We start from the raw sequence: 17,906 nt of genomic DNA on the forward strand, positions 1-17,906 counted from the left end.
TTTTATTTTAGAAACTCATTTATCAGGTCTTTCATTGATCAAGTCTTTCGTTCCTATTAACAGAAAAAGGATAGGATTTCAGTCCCAGATCCTTATATAGCATCCAGCCTAGGCACTGTGGAGTACGGGTGAGATATAAAACAGTTCACAGTGCATGCCTCTGACCTCAGTAGGCTTACAATCTAGTGAGGAGACAGACACATCTACAAACTAAACAACAAAAATAACATTATGAAGTGCCAAGTGAGTGGCCAGACCAGGCAGTTTCAAGTGCAGAGGCAAGAGAGATGAATGGGTGCTGCGACGGCCCAGGAGAGCTTCCTGGAAGCGGCAGCCTTGCAAGACGGCAGGATATAGGCTAAGATACAAATAAAGGCCAGAGCTTGTTTGGAGGAGCCATCTGACTGGAGGTGGGGGCTTCTGCAGTAGGATATCAAACTGCAAAATGACCAGGAGCAAAATGCCAAGGGCTTTAGAATATTAGGGTAAGACAGGGTTTAGACTCCGCCCTTTGGAGAGTAAAAAAGCGCTTAAAAAGATCTGTCAAGAGGAATGTGACATCTGGCAGCGGAGTAGCAGAATGGGAGAGGGGGTTTGGGCCATAGGTGAGACATACCACTGGGTGGGGGGGGTGGCTTCCTGCCAAAAGAGAAATGACTGCCCCTCAATAAACTAGAGTGAACCATGTGCTCAGGCTACTAGCTGTGGGTTTTGTTGGTGTGTGTGTGTTTCTTTTTAAACAAAGGGATGAAGATCAAAAGAAACTTCGCAAATGAGAGCCCTCCTACTCCTCTGACTTGTCATTTCTATTCCTTTCATCTACCCTCCTGTGCTTGAAATCCAGGTGAAAAGGCGAGGCATGTGGCCAGTGGACTGCCAGCCTGGCCCTGGGTCTGGCCCCATGTGCAACCGGGGGCAAATCACTCATGCTTTCCTGGTGCCCTCCCTCCCCTGCAGCTTAGGAAGGTCAAGGATAGGATCTCATGTCCCTTGAAGTAAGTGCCAAGTCTGGATCGAGGCTGGGGAAGGCCCAAAGCCTACAGCTAAGGCTTCCTAGAGGTGCAGGCTACCCATCCATCCCCAAGACCAAGACCTTCAACTGTAAGAAAGCCCTGATTACAGAGTCCGGCAACCATCTTCCCTCCTTTCCAAGGAGAGAGAGAGAAAAAGCATTTACGTTATAAAGTAAACACAGAGAATTAGAAAGGAGAAAAGTTCTGCTTCAGAAACCACAAGGCAAAAAGCATTTATGTTTACTCGAACAGAATTGATCAGTAAGAGTCAACCGATGAACATAACGTGGGTGAAAACTGCAAGAATGAGAAGGGTTCAATGTTCTACTTCTTTCCCTAAAAAAAGTTTCTGATCACGGAATTAAATGTAATCCTCACCTGGCCAGGGTGGCTCCATGGTTGAGCCTCAACCTATGAACCAGCAGGTCATGGTTTGATTCCAGGTCAGGGCACATGCTAGAGTTGTGGGCTCTACCCAGTCAGTAGGGGGCGTGCCAGAGGCAGCCAACTCTCATTGATGTTTCTTTCTCTCTCTCTCTCTCTTCCTCTCTGAAATCAATAAAAATATATATTAAAAAAGCAATCCTCCATCACTTATTATAACTGGTAATTATTAAGAGTAAAGGGTCTAAATCCTATATAATAAAAGGCTAATATGCAAATTGTCTCCTCGACCGGGAGTTCAATCGGGAGTTCAACCAGGAGTTTGACCAGGGGGCGGGCCGGCGGAGCCCGCCTGTGCTCCAATTAGTGCACTGGGCCTCTAGTAAAAAAATAAAAGAGTAAAGGGTCTAATATCAGCTTGACTGCTATCAATAGGTTGTAAGACCTCAGATAAGTCATTTCACTTCTTCTAGCCTCGGTTTCCTCACCTATAAAATGGGGACAAGAGGACTTAACAGCAAAGGGCTGTTATGAGGAACAAACTGAGATAATTCACGTTGGCCTGGCACAAGTCATCCATAAATGTTAACCATGTGATATTTTAACTCAGTGGTCCTCACCCCTTGTCTCAGAGAAATAGGAGGCTGTGTAGCAAGATGTACAAAATCCATGTGATAAGAGCATTTCCCAGGGAAGAAGGGACTGCAAACCCCAGTTCAGAAAGAACTTGTGTGGCCCCATCTGTGGGGAGAAACAGGTTGGCATTCTTCTCGAGAATATAACAGCTGCCTCTCCTCCCATCTCACCCTCACCCCTCCTCGGCTGCAAATACTCAAGGATTAAGGAGACATTCAAGCTTTGTTCCGTCTCATTTCTGGTCTGGCATTCTTCTCTTTGGCCCCTTTATCCTACATGCCATTTCTGTTCAACAGCAGGCCCTTCGTTGGAGCTGTGTCTTGCACTTTCTCAAGGTGCTCCCAACCCTTTATTTCCATGGGGCCTTGCCTTTCTGAAGGGGAACCCGAGGTTAAAAAAAATCAAAGCACTGTGCTGGGTCTCGGCAAGTCCCAAGGGTCAGAGCCCAGAACTTCTGACTCCAGTGATTTTCTGGGCTGCCATGCTCTGATCTGACTAAATCAAAGATGGGATGGGTGGCAGCTTTCCTACTCCAGCAGGGGGGCCAGTGGGGGGGGGGTGTAGGGGGGGGCAAGAAGCAGGCTGGCCGCTTTAGGACCGAGTGGAAACACCCCAACTCCACACATACCCGGGGTACCACCCCCACGGCAGCAGCCCCGGGGAGCAGTGCGGTCGAAGGGACTCCTGCCGCCAAGTTAGGCGGCTGCCTTCTAACTATCTCTCTTGTTGAGAAATACCCCTTTTGGGGAGACTTTAAACACAAACACACATACACAGCGAGAGCCAGCTGTGACTGGGCTGGGAGCTGTGAAATGTGAGCAGAACCAACCAGCCCGGTGGCTTGCAGTGAAGGCTGGGGGCTCAGCCTCGCAGCAAACTCCCCGGGAGGGAAGCGCCGCCAAGCCCCACTCCAGGTTTTATCCTTCACCAGGTTTTACCCTTCGCCGCTTCGCCCAACACTTCAAAGGAAGTATTTTTGTACAGCCCAGGGAGGAGTGTAAACTGGCCAGCTGCTTCCAGAGCAGAGACGTTAACCCTGAAAGGGCCGCGGGCCTCCCGGGGGAGGGGGCGAGGAGCACAAGGTCGCGGGGAGCCCAGCGTCAGTCCCCACACTTGGCCAGGCCTGCCCTTTCAGCCCACACCAAGGGCACGGCTCTTCCACCACGACCGACCGAGAGGCAGGGCCTCGGTTCCTCTAGGCACGCAAACAGCCAGTTATAAATACCCTCCCCGGCTGGAGGTTCAAAGGATCCAGCAGTTAGCACTTCAATGGAAACTCCAGCTAACAGAACAGGCCTCTTTCTCAATGTCCCTCCCTGAACCATGCAAGGAATTGAAGGGCCCAAAAGCTAACGCAACAAAACCTGCCCCTAAAAGTCCAACTGCTTCGGGCTTGGCAGCCCGGGGAGAGCAGGCTAGCCGCTGAGCCCTTTCTAAACAGTGTCTACCCCTTCCCATGCACTTTGAGTGGCAGGCCAGGAAATCTATCCCAAAGCGGGAGCTATGGGAAGATGAAGACCCTGCACCCTGACAGGCCTTTTTAAGAGCGTTTACATACTCTTCAAATTCTTTACCTTACAGAGATTGCATCGGACCCACATTTAGATTCAACGTCCTCCAGTTACCTTGTTGAAATCCGCGGGATCCTGCCTGGTCACATTAAAGGGACATTGCACAGGACCCTCCTCTGGTCGCCAGTGATTTAACCGGACACATATTCCTGCAGAGATCCCCAAAAACACCTGTGGAGCCGGCAGTTAGATCAGCATGGACTTCTCTCAAGAGCACACATACCTTGGTGCCTGTTTTTTTGTGTGTGTGTGTTGTTTTTTGTTGTTGTTTTTTTTAATTCCCAACCGCTCCATCTCAAAGCACACTGACTTTACTAGATACCCCTGGGGCGTCGCAGCAGGCCTTGGCCCGGTGAGGCCCTGAAAGCTCTCCAGTGGGGCTCAGCCCCTACCACCTGGCTGCAAGCTTCTGGAGAGCAGCAGGCAGGTGGGTGTTCGCCCCATCCCACTGGTATGAGCATCCTATAATTTACTGGCACTGAAAAGTATACTATAAATAGCTGGTGTTTGTAATGTTGTCAGGCCTCCAGAACAGAAGGGGCCTAACGACTGTGTGGGGCCAGAGCTCTAGGCAGCTCAGGGCTACAATTTGGAAATCCTGGGTGGTGCAGTCAAAGCATCTTCAAAGAAAGGAACTCCAGGAGTGTCACACTCCATCTGAAGGACTGAAGGAGAGGGAGAAAGTCTGTCGAAACTATCCATCAGGATTGACACGCCGTAATTTAGCAGGAAAGTGAACAGCACTGAGGGTCTTTTCCTAGGAAGCGCCATCATTCCGCAGCAGAAGAGGACGCTGCCAGAACAGCCCCCTACACCCCAAGATGCCATTTCTGACGCATTTACCTCTAAGATACAACAGGACAGTCCTAATTAAACAAGCACGAGATCATGAAAAGGATTCGTGTAGTCATTCAATAATTTTTTTTAACTTCACTCTGCTAAGTACTGAAAATACAAAGAACAAAACAGATGTGCCTTTTTGACACAATTTCTAGTGGAGGAGATGAGCAATAAAAGGTAAAACAATCTCCCAAAGTGAAGAGGACACCTTATAATTTTAAATCTAATTACACGACAGTTTGGCATAAGAGTAAGTTCCTAAAAGAAGTTATATTCAAGTAACTGAGTTTACTTCTAGACTCTCAGACAGCAATTACACTTCAAAAGAATAAATACATCTCTAGATTTATTTGTTCTTTTGAAATAACTATCCCCACTGGCTTTCCTAAAACTGAAGAAGTATGAGGATGGGCAAAAAGTGGTGAATAAACTTAGATCCTGAGCACTCGACTCTAAACATAAATGCCTGCGTCAGAAAAGACTAATGGTTAGCACTGATCTCACGGGAGGGAAGGGGGGGGGGGGTTGCAAGTGTGTATTTGTACACGTGTGTCAATGGTCACAATTAAAAGGCAAAAATTAAAGATGAATTTATTAAAGTTGCTACTAAAACTTTACAGGTCTATTTTTAAATGTTTTAATTTTCAGAAAATCATCAAAACCATTTGCTGGCACAGGTATTAGAATGATTTCTATCTGGAAAATTGCAAGCAGTCTAGGGTATCTACTTTGTCTCTCCTTAACTGAAGCAAGTCCAGAAGACTCCAAGACGGTAAGGGACCTCAAACCTATCTCATATGATGATCAGAAAGAACTGCTGCTACTCAGTAAGGAGAAAACAAATTCTGTCAGTTTTATTGGTGGTGACGAGCAGAGGATAACTCCCTTCAAAGCTCTGAAGAGCCTTCTTATCCTAGTGGCCCTATGTTAGGGACTGAGTTGTGTCTCCCCAAAATTCATTCTATTGAGATCCTCAACCCCAGGACGTTAGAGTGAGTGTGGCTACCTGGAGACAAGGTCTGTAAAGAGGGGATTAAGTTAAAACAAAGTCATTCTGATGGGCCCTAATCCAATATGGCAGATGTCTTTATAAAATAAGGAAATTTGGACACACAGTTAGAGGGTAGACCACATGAAGACACAGGGAGATGGCCATCCATGAGGCCAGTAGAAATCAACCCTGCCATCACCATGATCTCGGACTTCTAGCCTCCAGAACTGTGAGAAAATAAAAGTCTGTTGTTTAAGCCACTTCGTCTGTGGTCCTTTGTTCTGGCAGCCTTGGGACACTATTACTAACACACTCTGGAAGGCAGAACGAAAACCCAGGAGCAGAAGTTTGGTACTGTGCAAGAACTTTCTGACGATCAGCACCCAGCAAAAGAGAGGATGTCTCCTTAAGGGGGGTGAGTGTGTGTGTGTTTGTGTGTGTGTGTGTGTGTGTGTGTGTGTGTGTGTGTGTGTGTGGTGGGGTGGAGGGTGTTGAGAAGAGACTGAGTCCCACCCTTAATGCAAGAGCAGACCCTGGGGCCTCATCAAAAGCCAATGAGGCAAAAGGCTGGATGCCCCAGGCCAGGGAGAGCTTAGCTGCTGACACTATCCATCGGGTAGGTCAAGCCCAATTTAAAAAGTTTAACAACAAAAAAACCTAAGTCAACACGATGAAATATGACACAGAGTTGAAGAATTTAAATTCCTCATCTCTGAGTCTCCTCTCAGTACATCACAGAGGGGACAGATACCTCAGCCCTGCTCATGTCACATTCTCCCTATAGGCAGCTAGAGCCACATTTCATCTTCCGTGCATTAACCGAGGTAGACAAACCAGGAAAATGCATGTCCATTCAGCTGAGCCCAGTACCTCCAAGACAGCAGGACCCCAAAACCTGGCCGCCAAACTCATAGCCTAAGAGTCAGAGTGGGGGAGAACAGACATCCCAAAGCCAGGATGATGTTAACCCAGCAGAGAGCTAACATGCATTTCATCCAAACTAACACGCCAGCTTTGGGGGGAGTCTACTTACACGTGTGTAAGACACAGGGTCAGCCTAATGAAATGTCATTCAGGACTTCCCATCGACCCAGGCACCCCTCTATCTTCTCTTCCCTCACTCACAGCCACCAGGGTCCCAGGGACCCCACAGCTCACCAGACCTCCACACTCACCAATTCCCTGACACACACCCGCACGACAGGCTCTTTGGGACTGGAGCCGTGCTTGCTTTGGTATCATGTCATGCCTGCTTGGAGGGTATTTCTGTTTAACTCCTTCATGAATCTTCCGGTCCCTGTAGAAATCAAATTCCTCAAAGAGAGGCACTGTTTCTTGGTTCTTTTCTACAACTCCCTCCCCATCATCCAAGTACAGAGAAGACCACAAACGTGCTAAGCTGAAAACGGAAGAAACAGTCCTCTCACAGTTGAAAGGCGTATAGGCCGTTTTTCCTGGTGAGGACTACCTCCCGGTGCCCTGAGACGAGTTAGTAAGTTAACACAGTCCTGGCCTTCCACGCTCATAATTCAATGGGACACCAAATGGACAAGCACAGACCCTAAGCCAGTGATGGCGAACCTATGACATGCGTGTCAGAGGTGACACGCGGACTCATTTTTTTGGTTGATTTTTCTTTGTTAAATGGCATTGAAATATATAAAATAGATACCAAAAATATAAATCTTTGTTTTACTATGGTTGCAAATATCAAAAAATGTCTATATGTGACACGGCACCAGAGTTAAGTTAGGGTTTTTCAAAATGCTGACACGCCGAGCTCAAAAGGTTCGCCATCACTACCCTAAGCCAACCGAATGCCGGCTAGGGCTAGCTGGAGCAGTATCTCCCCCAGCACCTTAGGGCCTTGAAGAGCGAGGAGTTCTGTGATCCAATGTACTTGGGAAATGCCAGATTCAATAGGACTCACTGAGATTCCTTTTCAGCAGGATTTCTCAGAACCATGAATTCACTACTGTACAGGTCTCAGGAATCTCCAAGAGGGAATGAGGATAAACAGCGCTCTCCAAGCGAGCTCCCCGTGGAATCCTTTCCAGAGCATTCGGTAGGACTGGCGTTCAGAAGGTGCCTTGAGAAGGGCTCATCTCAGGCATCAATCATCCAGAGGAATCTGCATTTGGATTTGGAAAGTGCGCCTCTGTTTTAATACAGGTGTGCCTGAGGCCCTAAAAAACTCCCAACACTCCCAAGGCCAAGTAAATCACCATCGCTCTGTAAAGACCCTCATCAGCAAGAACCGGGAAACTGTCCCGGAGCCTGATGGTCTTTGTCCATCCCCAAAAGAACTGTCTCACTGGGACAGGAACAGAGGGAAGGCAGGCTCCCAGGGGGTGTTTGCTCTGCACCTGACATCTTTCCTCGGGACAGAGAAGCAGTAATTGAGTGCTCTGGTTCAGAGGAGGGCTCCTGGGTGCCCAGATGTAAGCCAGCATAGCTGAAAGATAAGAGATAAGGATCGAGCTTAAAAAAAAAAAACTACTTAAGCAGAAAGAAATAAAGGTCACAGGAGCTGGCGCTATGAAAAGCAGGGGGAGATGCAAACAGAAAATCAAACATCCTAGAGAAAATTTCGCCTGGACTGGCCCAGTTCCTTCCGCACCTCTTGCCCTAAATAAAAAAGCTGACACGTGCGTTGGTCCTGGCTAGGGCAGGCAATGTTTCTGGAACAACTTCACCTTGGTTACATATTTCTACTTTAAACATTCCGAAGTTGCTGAAGGCCTCCCAGGAGCATCTTGCTCCTGTTTCTTGGGAGGGAGTTAGTTCCTGTGGAAAGTGTTTGTTTAGTTTGATTACAACTTTGAAGAGGGTAGGAATTCTGGCCCAGAAGAATTTAATGGCCGGGCCCTTCTCTTACATAATTTGTCAACAAACAGAGTTTATCCCAGTGTGGCTCATTTGGCTCAATGGCTGGATTTGGAAAAAGATATTCCTCATTCATTTGGGAGAAGCCACAGTAAGGCCTGTCAATAACCAGAAAAATGTCCCAACCAGCCTGTCACTCTATTGCAGTAGTTCTCAACCTTCCTAATGCCGCGACCCTTTAATACAGTTCCTCATGTTGTGGTGACCCAACCATAAAATTATTTTCGTGGCTACTTCATCACTGTAATGTTGCTACTGTTATGAATCGTCATGTAAATATCTGATATGCAGGATGTATTTTCATTGTTACAAATTGAACATAATTAAAGCATAGTGATTAATCACAAAAACAATATGTAATTATAGATGTGTTTTCCAATGGTCTTAGGCAACCCCCGTGAGAGGGTCGTTCGACCCCCAAGGGGGTCGCGACCCACAGGTTGAGAACCGCTGCTCTATTGCCAAATCCTAACGGACCTCGGAATCTCTCATCTGAAACCCTGGACTGTTAACAGACGGAGCCCAAACTGAAGGGTGATGGGCAGAACTTGAATGGCAGCAGATGAACCGCTCCCCCAAGTTCCTACACACTTGGGGTGTATTAAAAACCCTCGGAAAAAAGGGCCACAACAGCAGATTTCCCCAAGGTGTCATGAATGGTTGAGTGTTCGGGTGGAGAGCAATTTGTTACTAATAACACTTAAAGGCCAAAGTTGGCGTGTGATTTATTTATCTTTAATAAAGAGAATTCAAGGTTGTCACTAAAAAGTCACTTACTCCCGCACATTCCAGGCTGCTCTCTGGAAAGGAGTGACTGCCCAGGCCCCAGACTGAGCCCCCTGGCTGCTGCGATTACCAACCACGGCTGCTGGAGAACACGGGGCGGGGGGACGTCGTGGCATCAAAAACCCATACACATGGGCATCATCGCTCTCGCGTGGCTGCAGGACTCCCTGGTCTCTATACATGCCAAACGCCTTCCTTGGCATTCAAAGACCCTCCCTTGGTCCATCCCCTGCTCGACCTGTGAGGTTTGGTTTCCTCCCTGATTCTCCAGTTTGAGTGATTCTCCCCTTCCTGTTCCTGCCCAACCCAGGCACGCAGACCCTCCCTACTCCCTTCCAGGGATCTCGCCCAGCCCCCACGCCCAGTCTGCAGATAGATGTAAAGGCTAAGGATCTGAGACGGGCTCCCCAGGGTCCCACTTAAGTAACAGATCGGGAACAGATAAGGTCTCTTGCCTCGCAGCCATAGCCTCTCTCTGCCACCAGCACATTCCACAGCAGGCAGACTCCGGACTGGATCTAGTGGTTATACCCTAAAAGCTAGGGAAGGCACTGTCAGATGCCAACCCACCCCGGGTCTCAGAAATAAGAATGCCTTCCCCCAACCCAGGACCAGCAGGGACAAATCTAAACACCAGCCTTCTTTACTTTAAGAACCCAGCTTGAGCCCTCGCTGGTTTGGCTCAGTGGATAGAGCACCGGCCTGCGCACTGAAGGGTCCTGGGTTCGATTCCAGTCAGTTGTGGGCTCGATCCCCAGTGTGGGGCGTGCAGGAGGCAGCCAATCGATGATTCTCTCTCATCATTGATGTTTCTATCTCTCTCTCCCTCTCCCTCTCCATTCCTCTCTGAAATCAGTAAAAATACATATTTTTTTAAAACAGAACCCAGCTTGAGACCAGCCCCCAGGACAGTTCTTCGTTCTCCGAATTTCTAGGTACTTTCTCTCAGACCCAGGCATGTGGTCACCTCAGCCACACATTCTGTCTGTCCCACTGGCCATAAGCCCACCCCTACAGACACTCAGGAGGAGGCCAGCAGTGATTCTGGGAACACTGTCCAGAAAATGTCAAGCCCCACATCCATCAAACCTCTCCAGGAAGGAGGGCATTCAGCACAGCCAGAAACACCTTTAAAACTCCAAAGCCTATTACAGGCACTTTCCCCTTCGTACCCCAGAATACAGTAACCAGGCATCGAAGAGGTCAGCCCGCTCAAGTCCACAAGAGGAAAAGAAAGCCCTGAGTCACTTACTATCTTTCAGATCCAAAGTCTAACAGAGAAACTGAGTCTCCCAGATACAGACCAGATTTCAAACTCACTATGTAAATGAGGAGATTACAAGGCTAAGAGCAGGTGTGCTTTCTTCTTTTCCTTGGATGACCTTTCTAGGAACATAAGCCTTTACAACAGCAAGAGCAGATTTTGGTTTGATTGTTTTCAGAGAAACGAGATGCAGTGGAAATCATCCTGGCTTAAAGGCAGAGTCCACAGAAGGGTGAGTAACAGGGCCAACAGGAAGCCCCCAGGATGAAGCAGTGCTTAAAGGTGCTGGCTCCTCGTTGATGCCCATCCCAGAAGGGCAAGTTTCCCACAAGCGGCAAGAAAAAGCTAAGACCAGGAAGGGCTGCGGAGCTTAGAAAGTGGTTCAAAACCATAAAAGCTTCTTCAGACAAGTGTGCCAAAAGCCCCACTGAGACAGCAGGCCCTTGCCGGGGAACTAGTAGTCTCACCAGGCAATTAACTTCATCTTTGCTCCTCGCCCAGACAGCTCTGATCACCACTAAAAAACCCAAATTGCAAGCACAGGTCCTATCAGCGTATTATCAACGCAGGCTTTCCCTTTCTTGAGCAAAAACAAATCGCATCCAACTGACCGCACATTCAGCAATCCAGCTAAGCCTGACGAAGGAGGGTCCATGCAGAATGGGTGTTGCTCTTAGTTTTGACAGCCAGAGGGGAGGGACAGACACATCCCATATGACATGGGGTAAACTGATGCTCACAAGTATTGTTAGAACATGCGAACATCACCATGAGTAGGCCCCGTGGTACTAATTCAACCCTCCTGAATTTCTTTCTGTTCAAATTTTGTTAGTGACACCCACTGGTCCCCTCATCCAAAAGAGATTTGTACACTTCCCAACACTACTTCAAGAAGTGCTCTGAGACACCACTGCCTTATTCGTAGCATGGCCAGTGTGCACAACAGGATGCCACCAGGATGCCCAAAAGAAGGTAAATAAACGTAGAAAGTTGTCAGGGGTTCTCTGGAAAGAAATCTGGGCTCCCCTTAATTCTAAATTAACTCTATGGAGCTCACTTGTAGTCAGTTTCAATTGCATGCTTCCCATTCTCTGTCATTCACCCTCCTTCTAAACCACCCTTTCAATCATCTGTTGTTTTAGCTGAATATAAGGGAATTTTAATGTGAAATTAAACATGCTATTTACAGAGAATATGGGTACCAAAGCTGAATATAAATGACCTACCTTCGTGGAACCCTCACACAGAGCCAAATAAAAGTTTAACATGAATTTCAAGGTTTGAAAGTAGTAGCTAAGAGCATCATCTTGACTTCAGATCAACAAATTTAGAAAATACCCACCTTGCCCCGACAGACCCCTAACTCAACAGGAAAGACACAGAAATGACCTTAAATCTATTTTAGCAAAAGGCTCATTTGGGTTCTGAAGTATATAAAGACAATAGAAACCGCCTTTCAATGGTATCTTTTGTTCTAAATTAAACATGTTATCAATCAATTCAACAAGTGAAAGTATGCTGACATCCACTCTGAATCATGCACTGTGGGTAGTTCAAAAGTTCTCCTATACAACCACCCCCACTAACTGCAAAGTGGTGGGCGATGTGGAGAATGGGATTTATGTTTCAAGAGAGCCAATGGCAGAGACAATGAAGCTAAGCAGAGAAAAAAGCTACAGGGCCAGTAATCAAATCTGAATATGGCACTGGGTTGGAAAACCCAATCAAAGCAAAATCTTATCAACAAATCCCCATGGAACCAGACCATGAGAAGGCACGGACACCATCTGGGCACCGTGGGAAACAAAGGGCTCACCACCTGCTCCCTCCGCGAGGAGGCTTGTCCATTCTCAAGGACCGTAAAGTTCTCATGCAGAAGAGGCCAGAAAAATTAGGGGGAAATTAGATAAGATTAAAATCATAGTTGAAGGATAACATGAAACCATGCAAGATAAACTGTCAAATGGAGTGCCATTTGGCATCTTGGGGTTTTATGCAAGAAGGACTTCAGGAAATCTTTCTCCAGGTGGTAATTAACATTTTAGCTCCAATTGCTCCAGGGGAAAGGAAAATTTTGGTGGGGGGAGGGGAGTGATCAGTGACTCAGTTGGCTCTTCCTAGCACAGAGTAAGCACTCAATACATAGCTGTTGAATGAAAGAACATAAAAACCCAAGCCGCCACTGCTCAACACCAAAACACCTCCCTGCTGTAGCTGTCAGGCTACCTGGTTTACCTAATACCTCGTTTACCCATCTTTTCTGTAGGACTGAGCAACTTGAGGACGACAATTCTATGCAGCGACAGCCACAGGTTCTAATGTATATTAAGCATTTACTATATGGCTTGCATATATTATCTCACTTAATCCTCACCATCCTTTGGAGAAACAAGCTATCCTGTCCCATGTTAGAGATGAGGAAACAGAAGTTCCAGAAGGTTGGGTGACCTGGCCACGGTCACAGAGGCTGGCAGTGACAGAGCCCAGGTGCAGAGAGGTTTGTCTGGCTCCAGGGTCTTGCTCTCCGCCACTGTGCCCTTTGCCTGGCAAGAGCCTGGTCAGCTCTGAACTCTCAGAATGCAACACTCCGCAGACTTTAGCTTCATGAGGTGTTTAGCTGTAAGAGGTTAGCAGACTGCCATCAGACGTACCTGCCTCAAACTACCTTATGGCAAAGCTGTAAACACAGTCATGAGCTGCAGGCCAGCTTCTCCATTCACTAGCGGTGTCAAACCTCTCTGCACCTCCGTGTCCTCATTCAAAAACACGGGGATGGAACCTCTTATCCCTCAGAATCCTCCTGAACAGCTAGAGGGAGAAACAGTGCAAAGCGCCAAGAACAGCGTCTACCACAATACTCATTCATTCAAACATCTCACCAACCACCACCTATGTGACCGTCAGCCCTAAAAGGCTTCCATGTAGAAGGCGGAGCCAGCAATGATGAAGGCAGCATGAAAGGTTCGGGCCCAGGTAAGTTACAGCAGCCGGAGGTCAATAACTGGGATTGTTTCACAAGCAGCATGTTTACCCGGCGTCCCGGCTGGAGAAACCACTGTCCCGTGTTCTGCCATTTGTTTTGATTGGTTCAAAGTTTCCTTTTCCTTTTTCTTAATGGTGTAACACATCCACATTGCAACTCTGTCTTTCCTATCCCTAGGACCGAAATCTATGATTCTCTACTACTTTCAGCCAAGACGTCCAGCAACGCCAAAGCAGGGCTTGCCTGCAAAGATCAGGAGAGAGCGGTCTTCTACCAGTCTTTCCTGCCTTGTATGAATCCTAATTTGCTGAGGCCGGGTCCGCAAGCGCAGGGAGAGTCAGATGTCGCACCCTGGTCATCCATAAAGAGACACCTCCACACACGTGGTCCAGGTCTCCACGCTGACCTGCAAGCATTCAGATCAGTGAGAAAGCAGATGCCTGAACCAACTCAACCTCTAGAAAGTCAAGGGACGAAGAGAAGTGCCTTAAGCAAGCTCAAGCAGGCGGGATGATACAGAGAGGTGGCCTTTTCCTAAAGAAGCAGAGAGAAGGGTCAACCTCACGGGTGTATGAACGCAGCCAAAGAGCCTTCGCCAAAGCTGCAAAGGAAACAAAAATAAACTAACAGGATAAAAGGAAGGCTGTTGCATGAGGAAGAACTTTTGCTCCAGTTTAAAAAAAAAAGAGAGAGAGAGAGGAGAAAAGAAAAGAAAAAGAAAGCACACACTGAAATGATCTAAAGCTGCCTATAAATATTTGGGAACATCAAAGGCAGTCCTGTTAAATTAAAAATGCTGTCACACAGATAGGAACTAGCCTCTAGCACTGCCAGCTTCAACATGTGAGCCTGTGATCTGAGGAGCGAGGCTCAGCTCCTCAAGAAATCTGATTCACTGAAGAAAAAAGTGAACGAGCAGTTGAGTTTTAATAAGGGCATTAAATACCTTAGGAATGAGCTAATTAGAGTTTAACTCTTTCAAGATTGTCCGGGCTCTTAAGAATGCTGTAAAGTAAGCTCCCTCCAGAATCTAGTTAAATAGGCCCCGAAACCTGCAATGTAAAAGAAAAGTATTAAAATAGCACCTTAGGACTTCAAAGCTGGTAAATCCTACCAGGTCCCCTCAGACTTCAAGGCAGAGGCGGAGGGAAGAGAAGGGAAGAGACTAACCCAGAATTGTTTTCCGAGGTGAGGTTAGGGTCCTTGCTTATTTAGAGGCTTTTTTCCCCTCTTAGTTTGGCCTACAAACACTCACTTTCTTTTTTTCTTTTTTTTAAAGTATATTTTATTGATTTTTTTACAGAGAGGAAGGGAGAGGGATAGTTAGAAACATTGATGAGAGAGAAACATCGATTCAGCTGCCTCCTGCACACTCCCCACTGGGGATGTGCCCACAACCAAGGTACATGCCCTTGACCGGAATCGAACCCGGGACCTTTCAGTCCGCAGGCTGACGCTCTATCCACTGAGCCAAACCGGTTAGGGCAACCACTCACTTTCTAACACCAGATTCCTTCTACCCTATGAGTACTGTGCTTTACCCAAGATGCTTTGAGGGTGTCGAGCGGGAAGCCCTTTACTGATTTCGCTCATTTGTTCGTTCATGCGTCACGTGAGAAATTAAGGCTGAGCCTCCCCAGACACACTTGAGGTCGCTACAAGAAGTCACCCAACAGTTTCCCTACAGGATTCTGGATCAGAATCCAAGGGAAACCAGGAAGAATCCCGTTAGGGAAGTTCCATCAGAACGGCAAATCCTTTCAGGAGCAAGGCTCTTTGGCCTTTACACAGAAAGAAGTGAAAGCTCTTAGAGAAAACAAAGGGGAAAGCACACCTGCACAGAAGCAGAAAGGGCATCTTTCCATCAGCCAGTCTCAGGAATGCGCGAGAACGTGGTAGGCAGCGGTGGAAACTACCTTCTCCATTCAAGGAGAGGAATGCACAGCCCGGTCTTGGCAGAGGAGGGCAGGGGGAGTTAAAAAGAAAAAAAGAAAGAAAGAAAAACACCACAGTGCACTCCTATCATTTCCATTTTTAGAAAAAGTCAATGTGTCTAATTTGGGGGGGTTACGATTAATAACGTATTTGCTTTGGCAAAATCGCACACTGGATCAAACCAAGCACTGAAGTCTCCTGTGCCTGCCACAGGTCCCGCGGAATTAGGCCCCCAGAGCGGAGCCTTAGCCTATCCCAACATTCCACGTGCCCTGGCCAGCTCCAGAGAAGCCATCAGCCACCCGGCTTTCCTTCGGAGCACGCATGCCCGTATGCAGGCCATGTGGCCGCAGGAACAACAGGCAGGCTGGCCCAGAAACCCAGCCTCCTATACACCGGACTCACAGTTGACCTGTGTGTCTGTGTGTGCACCTCGGCCCAACTGACAACACCCAGGGCCTGGACAATGACCCAGCTGTAGGGCATAGGGATGAGCAGATAGAGTTGCAGCAAGACACCCCTCCCAGAAACAGGGAATTAGGGAGGAATGAATACGCAAAGCCTCTCAAAGGGGGCTTGTGAACCCCTGAGGAGTCCCGGGGCCCCACCCTAGGGGAGAAGGGACGCGTGTGCAAGTGGTCAGTAGCAGGCTCTGAGTATAATAAAAAACGATACTTATGACATGATCATTTCTCAATGAGTTGCACCTTCAAATTCTTTAACCTTGATAAACCACCACTTCAGGATAAAAAATTTCAACCATTTGGGAATTATAACATAAATGTTAAGTATATCACGCAACTATGTATATGTTATTTTCTTCTTCCTCATCCTCATCCTCACGAAACACAAATTGCATGCTGTGACTAATGTAATCCTTGCAACAAGTCTAGGAAAGATTTATCTCCATTACAGATGGAGAAACTAAGAGCCAGAGGAACAAAGTCACCTTTCCATAGCAGCTAACTGGCGGAATCAGGACCCAAACCTAGGCGGTCTGGCTCCAGACTCAGCATTCCGCTGCCTCTCCATCAGCAAGGGAAATTCAGAACTACTTTATTCTGCAAAATATACAACACACTTTAAAGGAAACTGACAAACCTCGGGTATCTGCATAGCATAGTTGAAAACTGCTGCTTCACCTGATGACATGGAAGTGTCCTCCCAGCTCCTCCCAGATATGCAATGGGCTCAGAGCTATAACACAGAACTAAAGAGAACTTATACCCAAATCAGGTTATAGTCGAAAAGTTAACTTCTAAGTTTGTTACTAGGTATACATGCATATATTCTCCTCTAAAATGGTGGTGCCATTTCTGCTCCACAACGGCCTACCTTTTCATTATAATGCACCCAAGGTTTGAGGACCCCGATCTAGTCAACACAAGGCAGATGTCAAGAATCTGTGTCCTAAACTACTTTCTCCCCCTTGGTAGCGTGTTTCCTAACCTTACACTCAATCCTAACACATAGGGTTCCCTGGTTTTCTAGGAATGGACTCCAGGCATCAGAAGTAGCCAATCAGAAGTGCTGAGAGAGAAGCACCGGAGAAGCAGGAACAACTTCTAGAGAGGGGCCGCATCAAGCGAAAGGAACATGGCCGCGTGCACTGCACAGCTCCCTGTGGTCATCCTAGCCCAGTGGTCGGCAAACTGCAGCCCCTTGAGTGTGGCTCTTCCACAAAATACCACGTGCGAGCGCGCACGTACAGTGCGATTGAAACTTCGTGGCCACACTCAAGGGGCCAAAGAGCCACATGTGGCTCGCGAGCCGCAGTTTGCCGACCACTGTCCTAGACCCACATTATTCCCCATCTGTGGCAAACGGAGTGAGGTATCTTGAGGAAGAGAGCTCTCCCTAACTTGCACAAAGGGATTCTTTGTGCTCAGAGTGGGGACAATGTCAAAAGACACCAGCCCTGCCCTGGAGGAGGATAAAATCTAATAGGGTCACAGAGGTGCTCTGACTCCAAGTCAGCAAGAAAAGATTAAGTCTGTGGTCAGCCTCCCCTTCTGAAACAGTAAATGTCCATTCAAAGGAGTGGAGGTTTGCTTTTGTGTGTGATGAGCCTTGAGGGCAGGCCCTACCCAGTGGTTCTCAACCTTCTGGCCCTTAAATGCAGTTCCTCCTGTTGTGACCCAACCATAAAATTATTTCCGTTGCTACTTCATAACTGTCATGTTGCTACTGTTATGAATCGTCATGTAGATATCTGATATGCAGGATGGTCTTAGGCGACCCCTGTGAAAGGGTCGTTGGACCGCCAAAGGGGTCGCGACCCACAGGTTGAGAACCGCTGCAGGCTGCCCGAGCTGTTGCACCTGCACAAATCACAGACGCCAGTAGCTCGGGAGACTGTGCCCAGGAGTCCCATCCTGCTCTGCCATTCAGGGCTCCCGGCTGGCTCACTAGGCCTGATCCATTCCCTTCCGGACATTTCACTACACAACACCAAGCACCACGGAATGCGGGACACCGTTTGCAACGTGGCAGATGGCATTCCAGTGTGGGCTGTCCGGGACACACTCATCCTCCTCCCACCCCAGCTCCAACGGCCAAACCCTGAGAGCTGGGCATCCTAAGACCCCACTTGTGGGTGATGGCACCTGTAACCACG

This window comes from Myotis lucifugus, unplaced genomic scaffold, assembly GCF_000147115.1.
Source record: "Myotis lucifugus unplaced genomic scaffold, Myoluc2.0 scaffold_269, whole genome shotgun sequence".
Taxonomy (NCBI): Eukaryota; Metazoa; Chordata; class Mammalia; order Chiroptera; family Vespertilionidae; genus Myotis; species Myotis lucifugus.